Below are 23,261 nucleotides of genomic sequence, written 5' to 3' on the forward strand. Positions count from 1 at the left end.
TAAGCAAACAGTTGACTTTTGGAGCATCTTGTTTTTAAAATGAAGGCGTTCCCTGAGAATCCATTCTAGACATTCTTTTTATAGTGAGAAGATTCCCTAATTTCCAAATGGCACTGGTAAATAGCATCCTCAGAAATGGACTAATTTCCCATCATTCAGGCATTACCTGGAATTTCAAAGAGAAACTGGAGAAAAATAACATTAACGGAAACAACAGTGAGGATTACAATATTCACAGAAAGGCTTCAAAAGGCTAGAAATCTTCTCTGGCTCTGGAAACAAGCTTGGCGCTAACCACTGAAAGGAGACATTATTTGAAAACTACCGATACCCATCCAATTACCACCTACCTCTAGAGCATAATACTTTATGAACTGGAGAGAGGATACCAACCTAGCTGGATCTGTAAATCTAATGGAGGAAAAGGTGCCTGTGAAATCCTTTTTGTCCTATAGTATGGTCAAGTATACACCCATTCTCCTTGCAAGTGGTAAACCAAATCATGTGCAAAGAACACAGTTACTAGCTGCCCCCTCCAGAGATGGGCTTCCATTAACACTAACATGAGAAATAAAGGGTCTTTATTCTTCCCACCATTCTACCATGTTACCTGCTGTTTTCACTGAGTTTGTGGATATGAAAGTGCTGGGACGATTATTTCAATTGCAGCTGCACCGAGTTTCCAGTGGGTGCCATAATTTCATAGTAAAATTTTATCTATGACAGGTCTCATATCAGTCTCAGAGCTGTTGACTTAATGAGTCTCCTCAACCAGATCTGAGCCACAAATCAGGTTTTACAGTTTACATACTACCTCAAAAAACACACACATATATGCTCAATACAGAGTGTACTCAATACTCAGTTTATGTATATTCAATATAGTGTGTTCAGGGGCTAAACCTGTTTTCAACAAGGCTTACAGGGCAATTCTAAACAAAGCTGAAGTCAATGGGCTTAGAAGGTTGCAATTCTGCTTAGAACTGCACTGGTAGTTCTGCCTCCTGTGAAGAGATAATACTGAGGAACTGTGTTATGAACAGGGCATCTTTCCCTTACCTCAGTAGGCCTACAACCATCTTAAACATATTTGAGATTACAGAGCAGAACTTCCATGGGTGATGACTTTCAGGTAGACTTGATCACAGTGCATATGACTTTTAAGTGTTGACAGAACTCAGTAATTCTGGTCCTCAAGTATCTCTAATTCAATCAAACAGGCCACATTTCTTTCTTCAAACTGAGAATAAAACCAGTGATTATTCTCATTCCCAAAAAGGGGGAGGGAAAGGAATAAATGGGAGGGATAATATTGGAGTCGCCTTGTTTTTCAGTATCTGCTCTCCCCGTTATTTTACTGCAGGTACATTTCAAAAGCTTCTAAAGGCTTTCTTTCTTTGCAGTGTCTCTTCCTACCCAGAAATGACTGAACAAGTAGTATACCAGTACCTTGCTTTACCAGTGTTACCTGGGACAAAGCCGCATGGATATTTGATACAATACACTATGAGACTTTCAAGATCAGAGGCTTGGGGGCTGCTTTCTTATGGATCTTAGCAATGACTCTCCCCCTTTTTCTGCTCAAAGATGGAAAGCGAGGCAGGAAAGAAAAGACAGAAGGGGGGGTGGAATCCAGGCCACAATGAAAATCTTTCATTCATAGAACAAAATTGCCTGCCTTCTTCTTCAAGTTCTAAAAGGAGACAGTTTCATAAAGCAAGGCCAAATCCTATTGCCTACCTGTGCATTATTTCTTTTAACAAAACCTCATATTAGGTTTTCCCAAAGTAATTATTTTACATCTTTTGGCTTGCCCACATTAGCCAAGCAAACCAACACCATCAGAAGACGCAAGGAGGGGGCACGGCAGAGGGGAAGACCTTTCAAGTACCATTTGTAAGCAGAAAGATACTACAGGAAAATGGGAGGTGTGGAGGGGGCTTATTCAAGATAATTTTGAGGAGAAGAAAATGAGGCCAACAGAGTGATTACTAACAGATTTTTTATTTGATCATCCATTCTCCTGTAACCTAAATTTCACTCTTTCTGTCCATCCACTGCCTCCCCCTTTCTCTCTCTGGCTGATCATTCCATCTCTATGCATGCACACACATACATACAGAGACACACACTCATACCCAATACAAAATGTTCAGGGGCTTAACCTGTTTTCAACATCATGAAATATCACACAATATTTTCAATATCACGCACCAGCCCCCTTTCTGTTTATCTCCTTTCCCTGAGGTGTAAGGAATATTCTGACCCCAACCTGTTTCATTTTCCAGCTGAAGAAAGAGACCACACCATACTGCTATAAGTCTGGACCTGTTCAAACCCCACCTCCTTACCTCCCACCTCCCTAAAGAATTTAAAATCAAAATGGTTTGCAGCAATCATCAATCTACCCACCCTGCTTCTCCACCAACCTAGTTTGGGAGCTGATCGTTTTAAACCAGTGGTTTAAAACCAGAACCCAATTCCCCGTATCTTCTCCAGCACTCTGCTTTGATGAGAAGCGAGAGCTATGAATGTGGAAGCATTCGTTTAAGGGCTTTCATCCATTTCCTCTGGACCATCCCTTCTCCAAATTCTCTGCAGGCCTTCCTACGGTCAATGCGAATCAGAAGTCATTATAAGGGGGCAGCAGGTAAACACACCGAGGCTTGATTGAGAGAAGGAACAGAACTGAGATCAGGCCCCAGAGCCTACTGGATCGGACCCTCAAGCACATCCTCCGCGGACCCTCCAACCCCCAAAGGGAGGCTGCTTCAGAAGGGCCCGGCCCGAGGTGAAGTAAGGGGCACAGCAGCCCGCCCCCAAAGCGATGCGCTCGGCCACGGGGGCGGAGACCGGGGTGGGCACTGAGGGGGGTGGATGGCACAACCCAAGAGCCATCACAACAAGCCCATGCGCACCCCCATCCTGATTAACCATTCCGCCCGCATCCTTCTCCCATCTTGAAATTGTACGGGGGGGGCAGATTTGCGCGTGTGTGTATGCCTCCCCCCGCCTCCTCTAAAGCCTGCTTGTTACATAAAAACACGTATCGGGGAACTGGGGTGGGGGGCGGGAGACGCTAAAGGGGCAGCTGCCGCGATCTTGTCCTAGTTCCGGCTATTTTTTTCCCTGCAGCAAAATTGACCGAAGAGGGGGAGGGCGAGGATAGGACCAGAGACAAGATCTCAAGAAACAGCCCTGCCCTCCTCTTTGTGCATTACGGTATCTTAAGGGTAATTTTTCCCTTTCTTGCACACGCACATATATACAAAAGCGGCCGGGGGGTGGAATACCGCAGTAACGGCGGGAAGGGGCATTTTTTTTGCAGCTGGCTTTGTCTTGGGTACATGCAGAGACCATGGGGAGGGCAAGCGGCCGCCTCCTCCGTACGTGAAAAAGAGCCTAATTTGCAGAGTCTTTGCAAGCCGGATCACACAATCCCTGGAGAAAATGTATGGGGGCGGGGGCGACGGAGAGAGGAAACGGTCCCTTCCTCCCAGCATCACAGTCCAGTCAGCAACATCCCCCCCCCGCCCATTTAAGCCTCTGTGGCGCAAGGAAAGCCAGTCTGTGAGAGACGCGAATCCAGGTCCAGCGGCACCCAAGCCACGGGGGGGGGGGGGGGGAGCGCAGGGCTTGTTCCTTAAACAGCCGCCTCTCTGTCCCTCTCAAAAGCTTGCCAAGATCCACCGACACTCCCCCCCCCCGACTCGCCATCGAGCCGATTTATGCAGATTTCCGAGGCCAATAGGGTCAGCGATGAGGGAGGTGGGGCGGGCAAGGCTCACCGCTTCAAGCCCCACCAACCCCACGCGCGACCCTCTCAGGCCGAAAGCCCCCGTTCTTACCTTCTGCGATCCAGTCCCGTCGGGTTCCTCCATTCAGGGATCCCTAATCCATCCTGCCGCCAAGACGGCAGGGCTTGAGCCCCCGCAGGTATTAGGAAGCACGAGGCAATCGGATGCGTGATGCGCGATCTCGATCTTCTTCCGATCGCTCCCCCTTGGGGCGTCAATTTCACAAAAACGTGGCGGGGGGAGACACACATACACAACGAAGCGTCCTGGTTCTGTATTGTTTTGTTCCCGGAGGGGCGGCGAATTAAAGCAGGAGGGGGGCAAAGAGAGCAAGGGGGGGTCTGATAGAAATCAAGCTCCGTCCCTATTTTTGTGTGTTGTTTGCAGCTGCCCCCTCCCAAAACAGCAGAAGGAGGGGGAGGAGGAAAAGGAGAGAAGGAAAGGGAAGGGGCCGAATCAGAGCCCTCCTTCCCCCGAGGAGATGTCACTGGCGGACGCCTCCAGCAGGCGACCCGCCTCGCCTAGCAATGCGAAAGGAAGTCTTAAAATATATCCATCCGTGGAAGGCAGTCCGTGCATTTTGAAGACGGGGGATGCGAGCAGCCCAAGATCCACCCCCCGATCGCACACACTCACTCCCTCACGCGCGCGCGCGCGGGCGACGACGGCGGGGTGGGGGCCCGTCTGCCCGCTCGTCTCTTCGTTCCTCTGCTCCCCCCGCCCGGCGCACACAAACACGCACACGCGCGCTCGCCGTCCGGGGAGCGATCCGCCGGCACTCGGGGCTCCAGCCAGGCCGGGCCGCCACCCCGCGCTTGGCGAGCTCTAGCGGCCGAGCGGCCCCATGGCGGGAGGGCTTTGGCTGCCCGCCGGCTTCTCCTTTGCAAAGAATCGGGCCCCACTCGCCTCTTCCTTGGGGACGTCCCTCCCGGCAGCCTGGCCAAGGCGCGGCGGAGAAGTGATTGCAAAAGACGCTTAGGCGACTAGAAGCGGGGCGCGGGGGGGCAGGAATCGGACCAGAAGCAACTGCAGCCCTGTCCCTCCCGGAGCCCTCTGCTAGATCCGTGGCCGCAGAGCCAGGAACCTCCAGCAAGGATGCTCGGAGGGAAGCTCGCTCTCTGCACGCCTGGGACCGGGAGGCGGCAGCAGCCACAAGACGGCCACTTCCATTCAGAGCTAAGGAAGGCAGCAGGGAAACACCGGAGCGGATTCCAGAAGGGATGGGTACACCTGGGAGGCTGGCGGGGCGGGGGCGATGCACACATCCATAATACAGGAAGGAAAATCTGGAGCGGAACGGAGGTGGGGGACATTCAGTTTGGAAGGAAAGAATAGCATGAATGCATCCGAGAACGGAGAAGCCTGGAGAACACACACTTAGAAGCAGGGTGGAGGGAAGATCTAGTGCAGGGCTGGGGATGGATAAACCTGGACAGACGAAAAACACGGAATGGTAAAGGTAGGCTGGGGAGTGATGGAAAGGTGCTGGAGGAGAAATGCCCTGTAGGAACATAGAGTTATACCTCCGAGTGAATTGAATGGCTCAGATATGCGGTGGAAGAACACTCAGAGGGAACGTTCACTCCTAAGTCTGGATTTTCCAAATTGGAGAATGGCAGGGACAGGGAGACAGACTTAGAATTGGATCTAAGTAGACCACAGCTTCTTCTAGCAGATCATGAAGAATGGGTAAGTCCTGGGAGGACTTTGAGGGCACTCTTGCAGAGGCACTTGGTTGGCAAGAGGGTGGAGGCAAAAGCTGGGCTGGACTCATTCATACTCCTGGCAGTAAGACCTGAATGGGTGGCAGAAGAAGGCAAAACCTGTTTCAGATTCCAAGTTGTGGGACTGAACAGATGCAGGAATAAAAAGAAAACCTGTTCTGGATCACTTTATCCTGCAACATTGCATAGCAATTAATGGACAACAGATGACAAATTGTACAGTCAAGGGAATGCTAGCAACTGGAAGGAAGAATTAATTCTGGATTAATGCAAAGGCATTTGCTGTCAAGAGGAAGACTAACACTAGCCCCACTGAAGAACATGGGGCTTGCTTTTGAGTAGACTGGCTTAGTAGGGCCAGTTGCATGTTTTGGAGATCCCTGGACAGAGAGTGCTCACACACATACACACACACCCGTGCTCACTACTAGGCTCCCTTTCTTGTCCTCCCACCCATGTGCCCCTACCTGTCTGTGCACCCTTCCTTTGCCCACTCTGCTCTTTGGAAAGCTCTCCCACCACCAGCAGTCACAGCTCCCCACACTGCCTGTACGCCCTTTCCCCAATGGTGCTGGGTGTAGCTAGAAGTGCCACTGCCATGGCCATCAGGAATGCTGGTGTTTTATGCACCACCCACATGCTCTCCTCCAGCAGTGCTAGGCAGCATATGCAGCTGGGAGCAGAGGTGACAAAGGCTGAATCCACACGCCCCTGGCATAGCGCTAAACTGTCAGAACGATAGCGTCTTCCTAGCACGATTTCAGTTTAGCGCTATGCCAGGATGTGTGGTTATCTTCAAAGTGTTCACAAGCAGGGAGTGGAAGGGTGTGAGTGCAGGTATCAGAGGAGATGCATGAGTAAGGGGTCAGCAGTAGTGGGTTCCACCAGAAGCCACAGGTTCTGGCAGCTGTGGTCCACCTCACCATGTACTAAGGCCAGCCCTGCTGCTTAAGATTGCTCCCAAATTCAACTAACCTCAGTTCCTCCACAAGGAGGTAGGAATTACAGTGACTCATGGTTTAGACTGGCATTTTTGAAGCATAGGATATTTTAGGTGCCTGTTGTACATTAAAATCCGTCCCATAACAATCCAGATGTTTCCTCTAGACAACATGCTATGACAAAGCCTAGGGGAGTGTTAAGACACTTCTAAATCATAGACTTTGTAATGGCTTTGAAAGTACCTTTAAGTCATTTTGAACCCTCCCTGTTCACATATACTACACACACAGGAAACATTAATCAAAATCATTGCATCACAAGCAAAGAACACAAACAAAACAAGGTACTTGCTGGTCAAGAAATGAAATGAGTAAAAACAAACTACCAGTACAATCCTATGCATATGTACTTTAAAATGAGTTCTTTTCCTTTGGATTTAATGGAGTTTACAGCAAAGTAAGTGTGCATATGATTGCAGTAATAATGAGAAAAATAAATGTCCCCTGTGCACAGTCTTAAATATACCCTTTATACTGACAAATGCCAGACAGCCATGTTAATTTGCTGCCGCCACAATAACAAAGAGAGGCTTGCGAAATCATAAAGACTAACACATTTGTTTAATTTCAGTTGATGCATATGAAGACGTGGGCTCTGGATCATGAATCTTATGCTGCAAAAACTGGTTTATCTTCAAAGCCTTTTTGTTAAATAGTAAAGAGTCCAGTAGCACCTTTAGTCTTAAAGGTGCTACCGGACTCTACTATTTTGCTACTACAGACTAACACGACTAACTCCTCTGGATCTATGACCATGGAAAGCCTCTTTGTTAGTTTCCTAATTTATAGCATGAAAGTGATTTAGCCACATTCCATAAAGTATGGAGTGTAGTGCCACGAAGACAGTGACGTAGACTTGGGTTCCATCAAACCACAGTGCCTTGCCTATTGATTGATTGGGCCGACCTGGATATCCATAATAGCCCAGCCTCTTTAATGGAAATAAATCCACCCACTGATTCAAGGGTACTAAATAAACACTATTGCCCTTAGTGATATGGCTGCATCCTTACTAGAGTGCAGGATCCACTATAAAAATGCTTAACCTTGCACCATGCTCAAATGAATGCAGCAAGCTGATTATGGCAGATCGCATTTGCCGCTGGTATTGGGTGAGGAAGGAAGATTTTCTATACCAACGCACACTCTTGGAAAAAGAAGGTGAAATGAGTGCGTAACATTCCCATGACTTGCTACTTCAAATACTTTTAACTGGCAGTGCAGAGATTAAACCTGGGTCCTTATGCGTGCAACCATGCTCTACCACTGAGCCTCTCAGTTTCATTTAACTTCATTCTCCCCCATATGGACCCAAAGTGGCTTACAGTTTTATCCTCCCCTGCATTCTGTCTTCATAAGAACCCTGTGAGGTAGGTTAGGCTGAGAAATGTGACTGGCCCAAGGTCACCCAGCAAGATTCCATGGTACAGTGGGGATTCAAACCTGGGTCTTTCGTTAATGGCAAGTCAAGTGCACACATCCCCATTTGTTACAATAAATCCAGCGGTGTAGCGTTAGAAAAGTAGGGGGTTGAAGAGAGGGCAAAATGATTTCCATTTGTTAAACTCTGTCATGTACAACTAAGTAGTAAAAAAAATTACTTGTGGTGAGGAATGGGGTAACTAATTTTTGAGAAGGACACTGGCAGTCATCCATGCTCTATTTAGAGTATTTAGAACAAAGCTCTCTCCTTCTCCCATATTATTTTGGGGCATTTTATTTATGTTTCTAATCAGGGTTTATCTGCTTTAGAAGTCTTTGCATACAAGCGGCATATGGAAGCTGAGTCTGGTTTTCTCTTTGTGCTAGCAAAGCCTGTTTAACCCAGCCCAAATGCAAGTGTCAGAAAAATCTTCTTTAAATGCTTCATCTCATTCGTAAATATAAATGAAAGATCAGTCAGCTCATCTATCTCTCTTGCAAGCTTTCCAGAAATGAAATGCCTTTCATATTCCCATTTTGGAGTTGCAATCTTGTGCTTCTTTACTTGGAGGTAAACATGCAGAGGATTGGGTTACGTGACTTTTTTTTTTTTTGGCTAGACAGAATAAATCCATTTTTTATCTTTGGCTATTCCAGTATTAATGGAAAACCAGTCCAGTGTTTGCCTCCCACCTACTGGAGGCTGCAATTTTTTCCCCTCTCCCGTTCAATGCTTACAAATCCATCCCACTTTTACTCCTAAACCAATCCCCTTTTTGTGTCATTTGGATTCACCTTTTCAAGCTTTTCTCCGCTGCCACAAGGGTTAGAAATTCATTTTGTTTAAAAAATGAATCCGAGATGCTCACATAATACGTTTTGTCCTCCGAAGATCTAGGCTAAGTCATGGTCGTGTAGCCTTGGCATATCAATTTTTCTTTGCTAGTATTTCCCAAAATAAATACCAGGTTTCCTTACGAAAAATACAACACATCTGCACTAAAACCTGACGAAGGAAATATTGCATGTCCACTAATGGAGCAATCTAGAAGCCCCACCAGACTTTCACAGCTGCTTTGGATCAGGAAGGGACTATTATGACATGAACCGGTTATTTCAACTAACCCTTATCCCGCTGAGACGTGGCTGCAGCACAGCCGCTTGAAGGAGAAAGACCAGCTAGGGTGGGGGGTGGAGTTTAAGAACAAAATCTAAATACTATTTCTGTAGCCTAGTAGAGACTGTGCTCAGGAAACGTGTTGCTGCTTCTGCTGGAAAGGGATACCAAAGTCTGGGTTTTATTGACAATTTAGCCTGATTCTCAAAAGATTTTCTTACCTTGGAGATTGACAGGTGGAGTGCATTGATGATTGAGCTCAATGTGAGTAAATACACCACAACCTTTGAAGGGAATAAGTTATTGACAGGACATGCTGAGTATATCCACTCGTGATTTGCAAGGAATGTAAAAAATACATGGTTTCTAGAACAATTCCACCTATGGGTATTGTAATAAAACTGTGAGAGTTGGTAACCTTGGCTGTTTGTTTGTTTGTTTTAAAACTAAGAGGAGCATTACAGTGTGATCTTATGCAGATTGATTTCAGAGGGCTCAGGCTGCAGTAATTCTGTATAGGATTGCACTATTAAGACTCTGTTTTCTTTTGTTGGTTTCTATCCTTGATTACTGAACCTCCATCTATGAATTTAGCTGTTTCTCTCAGGTCTGTGTTGAGGAACAACCCTCTACACTAAGTTTTGAGCAAATTATATTGTCCAGATATTTAAAAAATAATAATAAAACATGCACAAAACATTTTGCTGATGCTTAATACCTTCTTTCTTTCTTTTTCTTTCTTTCTTTCTTTCTTTCTTTCTTTCTTTCTTTCTTTCTTTCTTTCTAGATCATTGTTACACTTGCCTCTTATGGACCTTAGGCTACTCATGTGTGTTCATGTTTACTTCCTTCCCATATCCTGAAACACAACACTAATTTTCCACTTAGCACTCTTAGAGCCTAACATGCAGGAAACAATGAGGTACACCAGCTTTTTAAAAAAGCTCTGCAAAACAAGCAGCAGAGAATCGGAATATGATTAGAGCAGTGGCACTGTGGGGAAGAAGCATGTAACCTTTTTACCTGTGCCACTTCTACAATGTAAATAACCTCCTTCCAAGCTGATGTTAACCTGGTGGTGGTGGGGAATACTGGCACAGATGTTTTCAAATTTTGTACAACATACCAGACACAAGTTCTGAATTCCAGTGTGTATGACCAAAATATAGACAGAAGCAGGGCTTTTTTTCTGGCAGTACATATCAGTGTAGCAGCACCTCTTTCTGTAGTGCCATCTCATCTTTTTGCTGATGTCCTTGTGCCCTCAAGGTGGCAAATATCATGAGTACTGGCACTTCTTTTTTTTTAAAGGCACTAGATATATGTATATCTACCCAAAATAAAAAAGTTCTATGCTTTAAAATAACTTCGTGCAATTACAACAAAGTATCAGAGTTTCGGAGAGTGTGTAAACAGCTGAATTTCTCAAATTTATGTACATTTATTTTCAAGTTCAATGGAGCTTGGTGAGCTCCTAACATGACTGTGAGAAAACATTTCAATATATGCACCAGAATTGTACAGTAACAAAAGCACTGTATATTCTAATAATGCATTGTTATAGTTGCTTTTTGCAATTATGGAGCAGTTCTTCTTTTCCATTAGCCTATTAATAAGAAATAAGGAACAGTTCCTTGAATAAAGAATGAGTGACAAGCCCACAGTCTAATAAAAAAGTAACTCGAAAACACCTACACTGATGTTTGTGTGAATGTTTATTCACATTTATTTATTAAATTAAGCAGCTAAAAGACAAGTGATTACTCAACTAAAAACTCATTAATTGACAGACATCGCTAATTGTAAATATAAAACACTAAAGATGATTGATGAGACGTGGCAATCTACCTCACAGAGGTCCAGACTGAGCAGGAATGCTGGTCAGGGACCCTGAGGGGAGGAGCAGACTTTGCTGCACACCACAGATTTCTGAAAGAAAAATAAAGGCTTGTTTTGTATTAACCCTCCCATCCTAAACATATTTTCTCTGTAGGATAATAAATTAATACAAATCACACGTGCAGATGACCTACAGAACTTGAATCTACTAGTTCTTATGTAATTCTGTTTAACAGGTAACAACAGCCTCAGTTGTGAATTTCAGAATAGTTTCACTTAAAAGATTCAAACTTATATAAACCATCTTTACATTAAAAAGGGCCTAATTCTCCGAAGCAAGCATGAATCAATGAAAGTCTTCTCTTCTGAGTGTTGCACTACTTAACCATCTTGTCATGTTATTATGGTATGTCTAATAATGATAATAGCATGTTTCAATGTTTTTCCTCATGAGAGCTGAAAGCATTCAGTCTCTTATTAAACCTTATGGAAATTCTTAAAGATTAGCTAGCATAGTCATCCCCAGGGCTTTTTTTCCAGGAAAAGAGGTGGTGGAACTCAGGGGGTTGCCCTCGGAGAAAATGGTCACATGGCTGGTGGCCCCGCCCCCTGATCTCCAGACAGAGGGGAGTTGAGATTGCCTTCTGAGCGGCGCGGACGGCAATCTCAACTCCCCTCTGTCTGGAGATCAAGGGGCGGGGCCACCAGCCATGTGACTATTTTCAAGAGGTTCCGGAACTCCGTTCCACCGCGTTCCCCCTGAAAAAAAGCCCTGGTCATCCCCATACTACAAAGAAAAGGACTGAAAGTGGTTTGTCTAAACCTACCCAGTGAATTCGCCAGGAATAGTACTGGTATCATGCTGACACACCAGTCCCAGCCCCCTAAACACTCCCAGGGGTTGCCAGCTGTGGCCTGGCAATGCTACCTGAGATGAGATTTGAAAGAACTTCTGGCCCATACCTTAAGATTTTGGCCGCTGTTCTTGTGATATGTTTAGTCACATGTCATGAGGCACAATTAAGACTGCTAAACGCTTAATCTTACAGTTTTCTTTCTTTTAAAAAAATATAATCTTCCCTACCTAAATATCTCTGTCTTTCATAAGACCTCAATAATTTAGCAAAAAAGGAAAGAATTTACCTTGTTCAGAATAAATGGTAGAACAGAAGCAAGAAAGAACTGCAGCACCAAGGAAATAAAAAAGACTATTAGCCTCTGTTCAAGAATCCTTCAGAGCCCACACTGAGGCCTTTAGCTGGACAACAGCCTGTAAGTGGGCCCTGTCTGTAAGTCTTTCCAGTTTCAGCCCGTCCCACTTTCCAGATGGCGCGCTGAGGACTGTACTGCACTATCCCATGCGCGTCTTATCAGTCAATGGGGGTTACACCCAGGTAAGTGTGCAGCCATAGCTTCTCCAAATATAGGTGAGGCAAAAGAGTCTCTGAGTGTGGTGCCTGGCTACTGAACCCCTTGCTCTTAGGTGCCCTCTCTCCTGTCTAAGAGTCGGGACAGCCTCTTGGTTTAGTGAGAGACTGCAGACAATGAAAAGACAAGGGAGATGGCTAGAGCGACAGTGGAGAAGGACTCAGGACAAATCCAACAAAGCACAGACCAGAGCTCATTTTAAAGCATCCTCCATGATGGTGATAGCTGCAAAGAAACAATATTTCTCCATCACCATTGTATCTGCCCAGGGTAGTCCTGCAGGGGCCTATTTGGTTCTCTAGCCTCTAGGATGAGGGGGACTGTTCTGCAGCTCAGTGCAATTATTTTGCCAAACGCTTTGTTGATAAAATCACTCTGTTTCAATTTGGACTGCCGTGACAAGATTGGATGGTCCCAGGCATTGATTTGTCCAGTTGTGTGGGATATCTTTCTGCTTGTCCAGTCTGAGGATGTTGAAAAGATTTTTGGAAGTTTGAAACCTACCACCTGCTTGCCCCTCCTGGCTGTTTAAATCTGCTTGGGATGACAGGGTGTGGGGGCTGGCGGACTGGGTCCAGGAGACAGTAAATGCCTCCCTGAAAGATAAGGTAGTCAGTCACCCCTGCATTAAAGTTGGTAGTGTGCATCCATTCTTAAAGGAACCTACCCTAGACCCAGGGGATCTTAACAACTATCGACCAATCTCAAATTTATCATTCTTAAGCAAGGTGATTGAACAAGCAGTGGCTGGGCAGCTTCAGGGATTCCTGAATGGAGTGAATTGTTTGAATTCAATCTGGTATCAGGCCTGGTCACGAGACTGAAATGGCCGTGGTCTCCCAGGTGGATGACCTGTTCCAGGAGACAGACAGGAGAAGTTCAACCCTATTAATTCTCCTAGATCTCTCAGTGGCTTTTCACACAATCGATCATGGTGTCCTTTTGGACCACATTTGGGGTTTGGAACTATGAGGCACTGTTTTGCATTGTGTTTGGTCCTACCTCATAGGCAGGTTTCAGAGTGTGTGTTACCCAAAGGGAAGGTCTCCTTCCAAGTTGGGGGGGAACTAGCAGCAAGGAAAAGGCAGCAAGAGGGAGAAGTGAGAGATCTCCACCAATGTATATGAGGATTGCCCCAGCTAGAGAACTCCTTACAATAACCAGACAGATATTTCAACCAAAAAGGGGATATTGAAGATAACAAAGATCAACAGCATACAGCATACACAAACACACAACACCCTTTCAGAGCTAACTAGAGAGTTTGAGGAATTGGGTGATATTTACCATCCAGACATCTGAGAGAGAGGAGTGTTAAGTGGTCTGCGCTTCAAGGCAGAAGGTCTCAAACGGAGGTTTGAGGGTGGATGCTGGATCCGTAGCATGCACACAGCTTATGGAAGAGGGGTAGTTTATTTTATATCATGGATCCTACCCAGGGGCAAGTTTGCATCTTCTGCCCCAAAAACAGACTTGAGTGGTTGTTCCCGAGGTGAGACAAAGAGCTGGCGAACGGTCTCCAAAGTGGGACAATAAGCCAGTAAATTGTCTCCAGCGTGTGACAATAAACTAGGGAAGTTTGATGAGGTCCTCCCAGGCAGAACTAAAGTTATCAATTATGACTGACAACCCGTGAGGTGGATGGGTGAGGCTGTCAGTTCCCTGAGTCTCCTAAGAATAGGAAAGTGGTCAAGGGGAGATCGATAGGGTGTGTTGCACTGATTAATTTAGGAGCTCTGGGAAGGCCCTATTGTATCAGGAGGATCCTTAGCGTGCCACACATTCCATCTCCAAGCTGGGATCTGGCTTCCATGTTTCTGCCTGCTTGGGCAGCACATTCCATGTTTTCTGCCTGTCTGGGCAGTAGTTTTAGTGCTTGAAGTACATTCAGAGAAGGGGCTTATGGTATATCCATAATCATAAGCCTTCTAATATTATGGGGGCAAGTCTGACCACTAACGTGTGGTGCTGGGGGACTGCTGCTCTACCCTTGGCCTTTTGCCTATGGGTTTCCACAAGATTCTATCTTGTATCCCCAGCGTTTTAACATGGCTCCCGCCCTGCGTGATGAGTCACGCAGCGCCGGGAGCGTGTGCGCGCTGTGCACACTCGGAGCACCTGGACAAGGTTTGCACCGGGCACCACGCGCCTAGATCCGGCACTGCAGTGGTGTAACATCACTTTCTGTGAATACTGGAAGTGACATCATGTCTCCAGAATGATGTCGGCATGATACTCTAGGATCTGGGGGGAAATATATGATAAAATATAGAAATTTTGCTCAAATCCTAGAAAGTTGCCTTGTTTTTATTCCGATTATGTGATATCACTTCTGGGTATTCACTGGAGGTGATATTGCACCACCATCACAGTGCTATTTTTTTAAAAAAGTTCATCCGCTGGCCCTCATCAGGCTGGCAGGCAACCAAAAGGGATAGGAGGAGACCTGGTCTCCCTAAGTCTACCTCTTGCCTCTGAACTGCCATATCCCAACACTTCAGTGCAATCCTAAGAAAAGTTAAGCCTACAGACCTCAGTGAGCTTAGAAGGGGGTAATTCTGTTTAAGATTGCACTTTTACCCACAGACTGGGTAGGTCCTACAAAAGTGAAACGTAGGCTGTGGCGGAAGCCTCCTGTTTGCCTCCCCCTAGAATTAAGTGGGAAAGTGATGAGGGCCAAAGATAAATGATGATGAGAGAGTGCTACAGGTCTTTCCCACAAGGATGTGGAGGGTACCATTTTCACCCCAATTTTGTCCTTGAGAGACAGAAAAGAGTCCATAGTGAACTGCATTTTACATAAGACTGATGATAATACCAAAAACCACTCTGTGTGAAAAGTGCATTTTCTTCAAGTACTGAAATCCTGCAATGGATGTGACTATGGAGGAAGCTACTTATCCATGAGGATGCTAGCCCCCTTTCCCCCTCTGACACAGGCTGTGTACTTTTGTTTTATTTTGCATGATGTAGGAACGAAAGAAGTGAACTCCATAGAGTGAGGCCCGTGGTGCAGAAATTGTGTTGGGTATAGATGGAGCTACTAATGTTGGGTGGCTGCTTTCCTACGGGTATATGGAATTCCTCCAGCACCAGAAAAGCAATTTCCCTTTGGATGTAGCCCCAGAGGGTGCACTGTGATTATGTAATATTGAGTTTTTAATTGAGGACTCAGTTAACCAGTTAATCAGCAGCAGCAAGAAGAAGTTTAACCAATTGACAGCCTTAGGAACAATAATTTAAATTCAGCCATTTCGCATATTACTAAGGCTGCTTTACATGCAGGATTTTTCTGCCTTGGCCTCCAAACTGTAGCACTTTTTATTCACATGCTCTAATTGTCCTTTTCATGTTTCCTCCATCCTCAGCATGCTCTTTCCCAAGCCTGCTTTACGGCAATCTTTTTGTAATGAACACAGTACAAGTATGTTAGCACGTTGTGTGGAAAGGATAGTACATATTTTCCTGCTGCAAAGACCCTGCCCACATCAGCACCGATTTTCTGTCATCAGCCCCTTGTGTCATTTTCCCAACATTTTTTTCCTGCCTTGCTACCACAGGGGTATCTGCTGGCATATAGTACTATAGCAATCTATTGTCACTTACTTATTTTTGTTGTAGGTTTTAGTTCCTCTGAATTCCCTGTTTTCATTTCTTTTTTTAATGAATGAAGTCTCTATCCCTTTTTGCTACTGAGATGTAAAGAGAAAGGTGTGGACAATTTTTGTCCCAACAGCCTGGAATAGAATTGGGAAGGAGAAGCTTCAAAACGGCTGGAGTGATAATATTTTTATGGTGACATTTTACTACAACAACATAAACAAAAATTTTTTTTGAGACTGTTAAGTCCCTGGTAGCCATGACAACCACATCCCAAAAGCCAATCCAGAGTTGCTGCAGAGCCCAGGTGATGGGGGAAAGTTTTTTTTAAAAAAGGCAGGAAAGATTGCAGAAAACTGCATCAGTGACAGAAGAAACACAGAGAATTCTTACTGTGAGGAAGCAGTCTATGGGCCAAGCTACAAGTGACGAATGACACAGGTTGGACACTTGTCAGCTTCCCTCAAGTTTTGATGGGAAATGTAGGCATCCTGGTCTTGCAGCTTGGCTTTCCAACTGCTGTCCAATGGACTTTTCAACTGTCACTTGTCCAACATTCCGCCAAGCTGCCTACATTTCCCATCAAAACTTGAGGGAAGCTGACAAGTGTCCAACCTGTGTCATTTGTCACTTGTAGTTTGGCCCTTAGTCTAAAGCAGGGGTCCACATTGTGGTGCCTGTCAGTACCTTTCCTGGTGCCTACAAAGTTTTTTTTAGAAAATGAGTGGGGTGATCTGGGGCTCTTTCCAGCAGGGCTTCTGATTGGCCACTGGAGATCGGATTGGCTGTGCAGATTAAAATGCCATTTTGGCAGCAGCTGCCATAACAGTGTTGGTTTTATTGTCTCTCTCACTCCTCTTTCTTGGTGTATTTTTTGAAAATTACCCCTCTTCTTCTTTAAACTTGGATTTCTTTTGTGTGTGTGTGTGTGTGTGTATGCGTGCGTGCGTGCTTATGTACATATGGCTCTGCCTCTTGTGGCAGCCATCTTCTGGCTGGCTATGCCTCCTCATGGAAGCCATTTTGTGGTTGTGCCCACCACCCTATGCCAGAATTCCAAAGGCGCTCCCAGGTTCAAAAAGTTTGGGAACCCCAGTATACCCCTGGTATATCTCTTTTGAACTATCATTATAAATGTGTCTGGAAAACTACCTTATGAAATAATGATACTAAACCTCCAATTGTTGTAATCAGAATTGTTGTTGATTTATGCTATTGTTCTATTAGCTTATTTGTGACATAACTGTTAGTACCATTTTATCTAAGGAATGAGTTAAATTTAAAGGGACAAAGGATAAAGAAGCCAAAGTTAAAGGATGTAGCCAAACCCCCACCATTGCAGTACATGGTCCAAAGAGTCTTCTACAAAATGACGTGGATGTCTGATCACACAAATTACTGGTGATTGATTGAGTCGGCTCTACACTGCAGCCTGATGTTATTATACATCAACAAAGCTTCTTCTTCAATATGAAAGTTGGTTTTTCTATTAGGAATCATCAGTTCAGAATAACCAGTTGACCTGCATGCTTTTAGTCTTGCCACCATGGACACAGTGAAGGGATTTTGTAGTACAGAAGAACAGTAATTTTGTTCTGGCTCATGGCATTTATCATCTTATACTGTGACTCAATCCTACTATGTACTTATTTGGAAGAAAGTGACATTGAAGTGAACATTCATTTACTTCTAAATAATCATGAGCTGCTAGTTAATCTACTATGAAACATTGCATTTATGTACATACATTTATGTCTGGTTTCCAACTACCTCTTATTTTTGTTAACAGTTTGTAGGTTTACCATGGATTATACAGAAGCAATGAAACCTACAAAACCTGCTGTTGCTGAGAAACATGTAAACTTTGATATATACTGAGAAGTGAACTTCACATTTGGAATATCATGTGAGTTTAATATGAGATTGTACATAGATCTCCATCAGAATTGCTCCTGACTATTGTTGGAACTCCAGGAAGCCCTTTCCATATAAAATAAATGTAATCTTGACAGCTACCCTGGTGAATGCTGGTTAGCCTACTGTTATTCCTTAGTGTTAAAACTTGCTCCAGAGAAGGTCTGTGAGTTTCATGTGGATCACAAAAAGCAGTCTCTGATGTCATGGTCTTTCTTTCTTGCTTGCTTGCTTTTGTGTAAAGGTGGTGTTCGTGCTCCAAAACACCACACATATCTGCAAAAACAAAAAGCAAACCTTTTAAAATCGCTGATTAAACAAGCATACTGTTCCCTCTGCAGATAATAAAAATGGATTTCGAAGCATTTGTGGTTAAAATGGACACTAAGCATTTCATTTGTTTCCCTTCCTCCTCCCCAAAATACATGCATACAAATGCTTATTTTAAAAAAATGTCATTCATGAATAGGCTTACTATGACAGAGTGACCTCAAAACCTTTTCACCCTCTGGTTTAGGATATAGCACACACTCTAAATCCACTGGGCTGATTATCAGTTAGCACGGCTAGTCTCCAGCAGCTACTGTTTTATAGCAGATGGTCCTCCTGGCAGTGATCTAGTCCCTGGCCCCAACACACCATGCCCCACATCAGTGCCATTCCAGTCAAACAAGAGCATGAGCTGCCATATCTAGAACACTCTGAACTGCATACCAGACGTCACTCCACAGTGTCTAGAAGGCCATTACCATTCAGTTACACAACTGCTGACTGGCATGTGTGTTGCTCAGGTGTCATCTCCTACTTTAAGAATGGAGACACCAAGCGTTTCTTTGACTACTGTGCAGGTACAACCTTCCCCTCCTCTTTCTGACTCTTCTTGGATAAGAAAAAGAATGAAGACAGCATCAGATATTAAGCAGAAGTGGTCAGAGTGGAAACTCAAAATTAATATTCTCTAAAGCTGAATCCTGAGCATCTGTCCTGCAGCTTTGGTGTAGCGTTTAAGAGTGTGGGACTCTAATCTGGAGAACTGGGTTTGATTCCACACTCCTCCACTTGAAGCCAGCTTGGTGACCTTGGGTCAGTCACAGCTTCTAGGAGCTCTCTCAGCCCCACCCACCTCACAGGGTGTTTTGTTGTAGAGATAATAATAACATACTTTGTAAACCACTCTGAGTGGGTGTTAAGTCATCTTGAAGGGCAGTATATAAATTGAATGTTGTTGTTGTTGTTATAGAGGAAACATGAAAAAGGAAAAAAAAGGCCATTTGTATTTCCTCTTTCTCCACTTCTGTCAATCCCTAAGTCACCTTGAGTTGGGACTGGAACCAGAGAGGATGAGGGAGTGGATAAACAACATTATTTTATTGAGTAGTTGTACCTACCCTTCCAAAGACCCCTTCTACTTTCCCAATGTTTGTGTGACATATGGAAATCAAATCAGTATAAATGAAGAGATCTGTAGTAAGGATTGCTGAGTTCATGTTTGTGAAGCACCTTTAGCCGTGCTCTATAAACGCTATGTATTGTTGTTGCTGCTGCTGTTGTTGTTGTTAAATTGCCACAGTGCTGCACAGAAGTTAATGAGCACAAGGCTCTGGTTTATAATATCTGCAAAAGAATCTCTTCCAACGCCTATCATTATGGTTCATGACAACATGAAATAGAGCTGGTAACCTCGGGGGGGGGGTGGACAAAAAACATTAGTCTGACTGTGATAAAAAGGACAGGAAAATCAAGTCTGGTCTCCAATAAACTCCTGCATAATGCTACTAAGGATAAATTAATAGTGGCACTTGGCAAGATAACTGAGCCGGTGGAATAATCCAGGTCATACATTGTACAGGCAGAGCATAGACAGCTAGCTCATACTTGTCAGCGCATTCTCTTTCTGTGGCAAGCCATGGAGCTTATGACTACTCTTCCTCCCAGTTACTGTAATCTGGATCTGATCTACCATTTCATCGCTTTTTCATCTAATATGCTACAAAGTGTTTACTTCTTCATGTTTTCTGTGAAGGTGTTCCTTGTGTTTTATTGTTCTATCAATCCCAATAGGTAAAAATGCAACCTTAATGTTTAAAGCAAATAAGTTACTCCATGCTGAGAGAGAGAGAGAGAGAGAGAGAGAGAGAGAGAGAGAGAGAGAGAGAGAGAATCAGTTGGTGTTGGCCAAAACACAGGACAGATAATACTATCTTGGCTTGTTTCCATTGTGGTGAATATCAGCAGAAACAAAAATGTTTAGCTTTTTGGACTTGGAGGCTCTGTACAATTTTTTTTCAGCGCAGCAGTCAAATGGGGCCATGCATGCTAGGAATAATGTTTCCAGCACAGAACTCCCAGTGCACTTCTAGTTGACAGTCCATCTGTCTCCTCATGGACTTTTGTAATGTGTGGGGTCCGCACTGTCAAGATTCTGGGAAAGTCCTCTTTCAGCTTTGTGTGACTTTTTGTTGCCCTGACCAGTTGAAGATGTGAGTATACGCAATGTGACTTGAAGCCATGTTGTATTGTGCAAAGATGCACTATTGGATGTACATGGGAATGTGCCAGTGTCCACAGATGCATATGAGGGTTGCCATCCTCCAGGTGGAGCTTGGAGATCTCCCAGAATCACAACTGATCTCCAGACTACAGAAATCAGTTCCCCTGGAGAAAATGGCTGCTTTGGGAGGTGGACTGTATCACATTATAGCCTGCTAAGGTCACTTCTTTCACCAAACTTTGCCCTCCCTAAGCTCTACCCTCCAAATCTTCAGGAATTTTCTAACCTGGAGTTGGCAACTCTTGGTCTCTGATATTCCAGGGAGGTGTGATATATATCAGATAATACTACCCAGACATGTGTAACAGGAAAGTGTAATGATTTGCCTAAGTGTTTAGAGTACAGGGAAGGGTTTCGTTGAAGGGTTTAAAGACTTAATATTGTGTACAGATATATTGTTTGTGTACAGGCAGCAAGGCAGCCTTGTAGTCCCTGCGTATTCTAGGAGCAGCCTGTGCAGGAGCGGGGAGGAGAATCCACGAGAAGCAGCCTCTATTTCTTTTTAATTAAACTCTTCAATCAACCCCCCTTCCCTTTTCCCTGTTCCCAAGGCTCTTCCATTAGTGTTTCCCTCCTTGCCTTACTAATGGCCTTGCAGACCCTTCCCTGATATCTCTCCCCCACCCCACCCCTGGGCTTTGCCACTCTCCCCTCCCCACTGTATTTCCCAGCCCACACTGCTCAGAGCATGATTTACGAGAAGGCAGCGCCAATTCCAGTCTGGCAGGGGAGTCGGGTACCACGTTGGCTGAAAGAATGGCGCCGGTGCCAGGCCAGGGGGGAGCACAGAGGGTGCAGCTTCCCAGAAAGAAGGCTGAGAGGGGGCAGTTGGACAATCACAGCAGCAGGCATAGACTCTGACAGAACAGAAAAGCCATAGAATGGCATCAAGTCCAGCCTCCCCCCCTCCAGTCTGGATAAGAACAGAAGGGGAATCCTGCAGCTGAACCAAACTGCAAAGGGGCAAGAAAGTTCAGTTGCTGCAATGTAATATGCGCAGGGCAGGGAGGTCAATATCCCTGTGCCTCCATTGGGGTTGTGAACCCCCGCCCCGCCCAACCAAGTTTCCATGCCCAAAATAGCTACATGTGGAGCAGAAATTCAGTGGGAGAAAGCTTTTTTCCCCATGGAGATATAGTGCTGGTACAACTTCACATATCTAGTAGGCGCAGGAGTCCTGCCAGAAGGAAAAATTTTGACACGTAAATTTTATTAATTTCCAGGCCTTAGTATTGTCTGAAAAGCAACATTTTTCAGAGTTTTCAAATCTGTCCATTATAGTACACTACTACATTCTCTGTAGGCAATATACTGGATTTCAGAGAATTGTGTGCGTGTGCGTGTGTGTGCGTGTGTATGTGTGCAAAGAGTTACTGCAAGGTTTAAAGACCACACTCTGTGTGTGTGTGTATTTTTTTCAAGGTTTAAATTATAAAAGAATAATGTGTTTTCAGAACATTTTTGTGGTTACCTTTTATGCCTCACAATATTGATAGTAATGTTATTTAGTTACATATACATTTTTTAAAACAGTGAGTTTTGTGACTTTTGCAGTTTTCACTCCAAAACAGTGTCTTAAACCACTGAGCTGGTCACATAGATATCCTGATTAATATTCACATGAGTTGAAATATGTAGAGCCTGTCTCACACCTGCCTAAATGCTGCTCTTGATCATCTCTAGAGGAATAGAACGCTAACTTTTGAAGGGGTGTTTAATGGCAAGGGTCTTCTCCCAAAAACGTTCATACACTTAGCATGTTGGCTATAGTAGGGACACAATACAAAGTATGTCATATAATGCTTCCTCAACTGCCATTCTTAATTACTGTTAATTACTGTTAATTACTCTTCATAACTTAATTATTCCCTCCCATTGACACATTTAACTTATCAATGAAGGCAACACACTCAGAGGTTAACAAATGGAGACACATGTACTCTTGGGGATTATGCACTATATACAGCAGAAAGTCACATCAGTATTTCCATCCTCTTGCCTTACGTTTATTTGTTTGTTTATAGTCCGCCTTTCTCACTGAGGTCCAAGACAGATTACACAGTCAGTAAGAACAACTGCTAGGACCTTCAATTAACAAATACAATATGATCAATAGCTAAAACATTCAACGAACAAATAGAATAGGGTATGGGTTGCAGAAATTTGAAATGGGCATAAATCAGAAACACAGAGATGAAACATTTGCTACCTCTAGCTTAGAGAACAGATGACTCAGTAAATATGTTGCATGTGTGCACAAACTGCCACACTAAAGGGGAAAAAAATGTTCATCGTTGAATATGAGACCTGCGCCAGTCCATGTCATGAACTGGTGAGTTTTTGCTCCACTTACTGCTGAAAGTCTTTTGTCTTCTCCTCTTCCTGTGGAACTATTCCCCTATCCCTCCATACATTCCTTACCAGCAAAGTCAGTGTAAGAACGATGTTCTACAGGCATGGAGCCACAACTGAAAAGGTCCTGTCTCTGGCCACTATCTGCTTCAGTTCTGCTGATGAGGATAACTCAAAGAACAGCCTCAGTGATTTTTCTCTTTTAAAAAAGGTGCCAGTATGCATATATAGGTTTCTGCCAATTCCCACCAATTTCCCCCTCCCTCAGCAGATCCCCACTCGGCTGTTCCTGGGGCGGGGGGGGGGGTCCTCTCTTTCTTTCTCTGGCTATGTGGTCAGGCCGGCACACAAGGACCAGGATTTGGCAGAGACCCACACACACACACACACCAAAAGGTGTTGGTACTGAGTGAGTATGTGTGTGCTGTCAAGTTGCACTCATCACAAAAAAGCCCTACCTTAGTAAATGGTCAGCTTCATGTGGGAGGAGATGGTCCTTGAATTACACCCCCAAAC

The 23,261-nt window shown here is 44.5% G+C and overlaps 1 protein-coding gene across 2 annotated transcripts in view; it reads right to left on the reverse strand.

The window, feature by feature from the left end:
- The window catches only part of ADGRL1 (adhesion G protein-coupled receptor L1), a 152,568-nt gene extending 148,394 nt beyond the window's left edge, over window positions 1–4,174 (reverse strand). For both annotated transcript variants that reach the window (XM_054977129.1, XM_054977128.1), the window contains exon 1: window positions 3,849–4,174. The gene's annotated coding sequence lies outside the window, so the exon portion shown is untranslated. The remainder of the gene's footprint in view (window positions 1–3,848) is intronic.
- Window positions 4,175–23,261: the final 19,087 nt, after the last annotated feature.

The sequence above is a fragment of the Eublepharis macularius genome, chromosome 4 (genome assembly GCF_028583425.1).
Source record: "Eublepharis macularius isolate TG4126 chromosome 4, MPM_Emac_v1.0, whole genome shotgun sequence".
Classification (NCBI taxonomy): domain Eukaryota; kingdom Metazoa; phylum Chordata; class Lepidosauria; order Squamata; family Eublepharidae; genus Eublepharis; species Eublepharis macularius.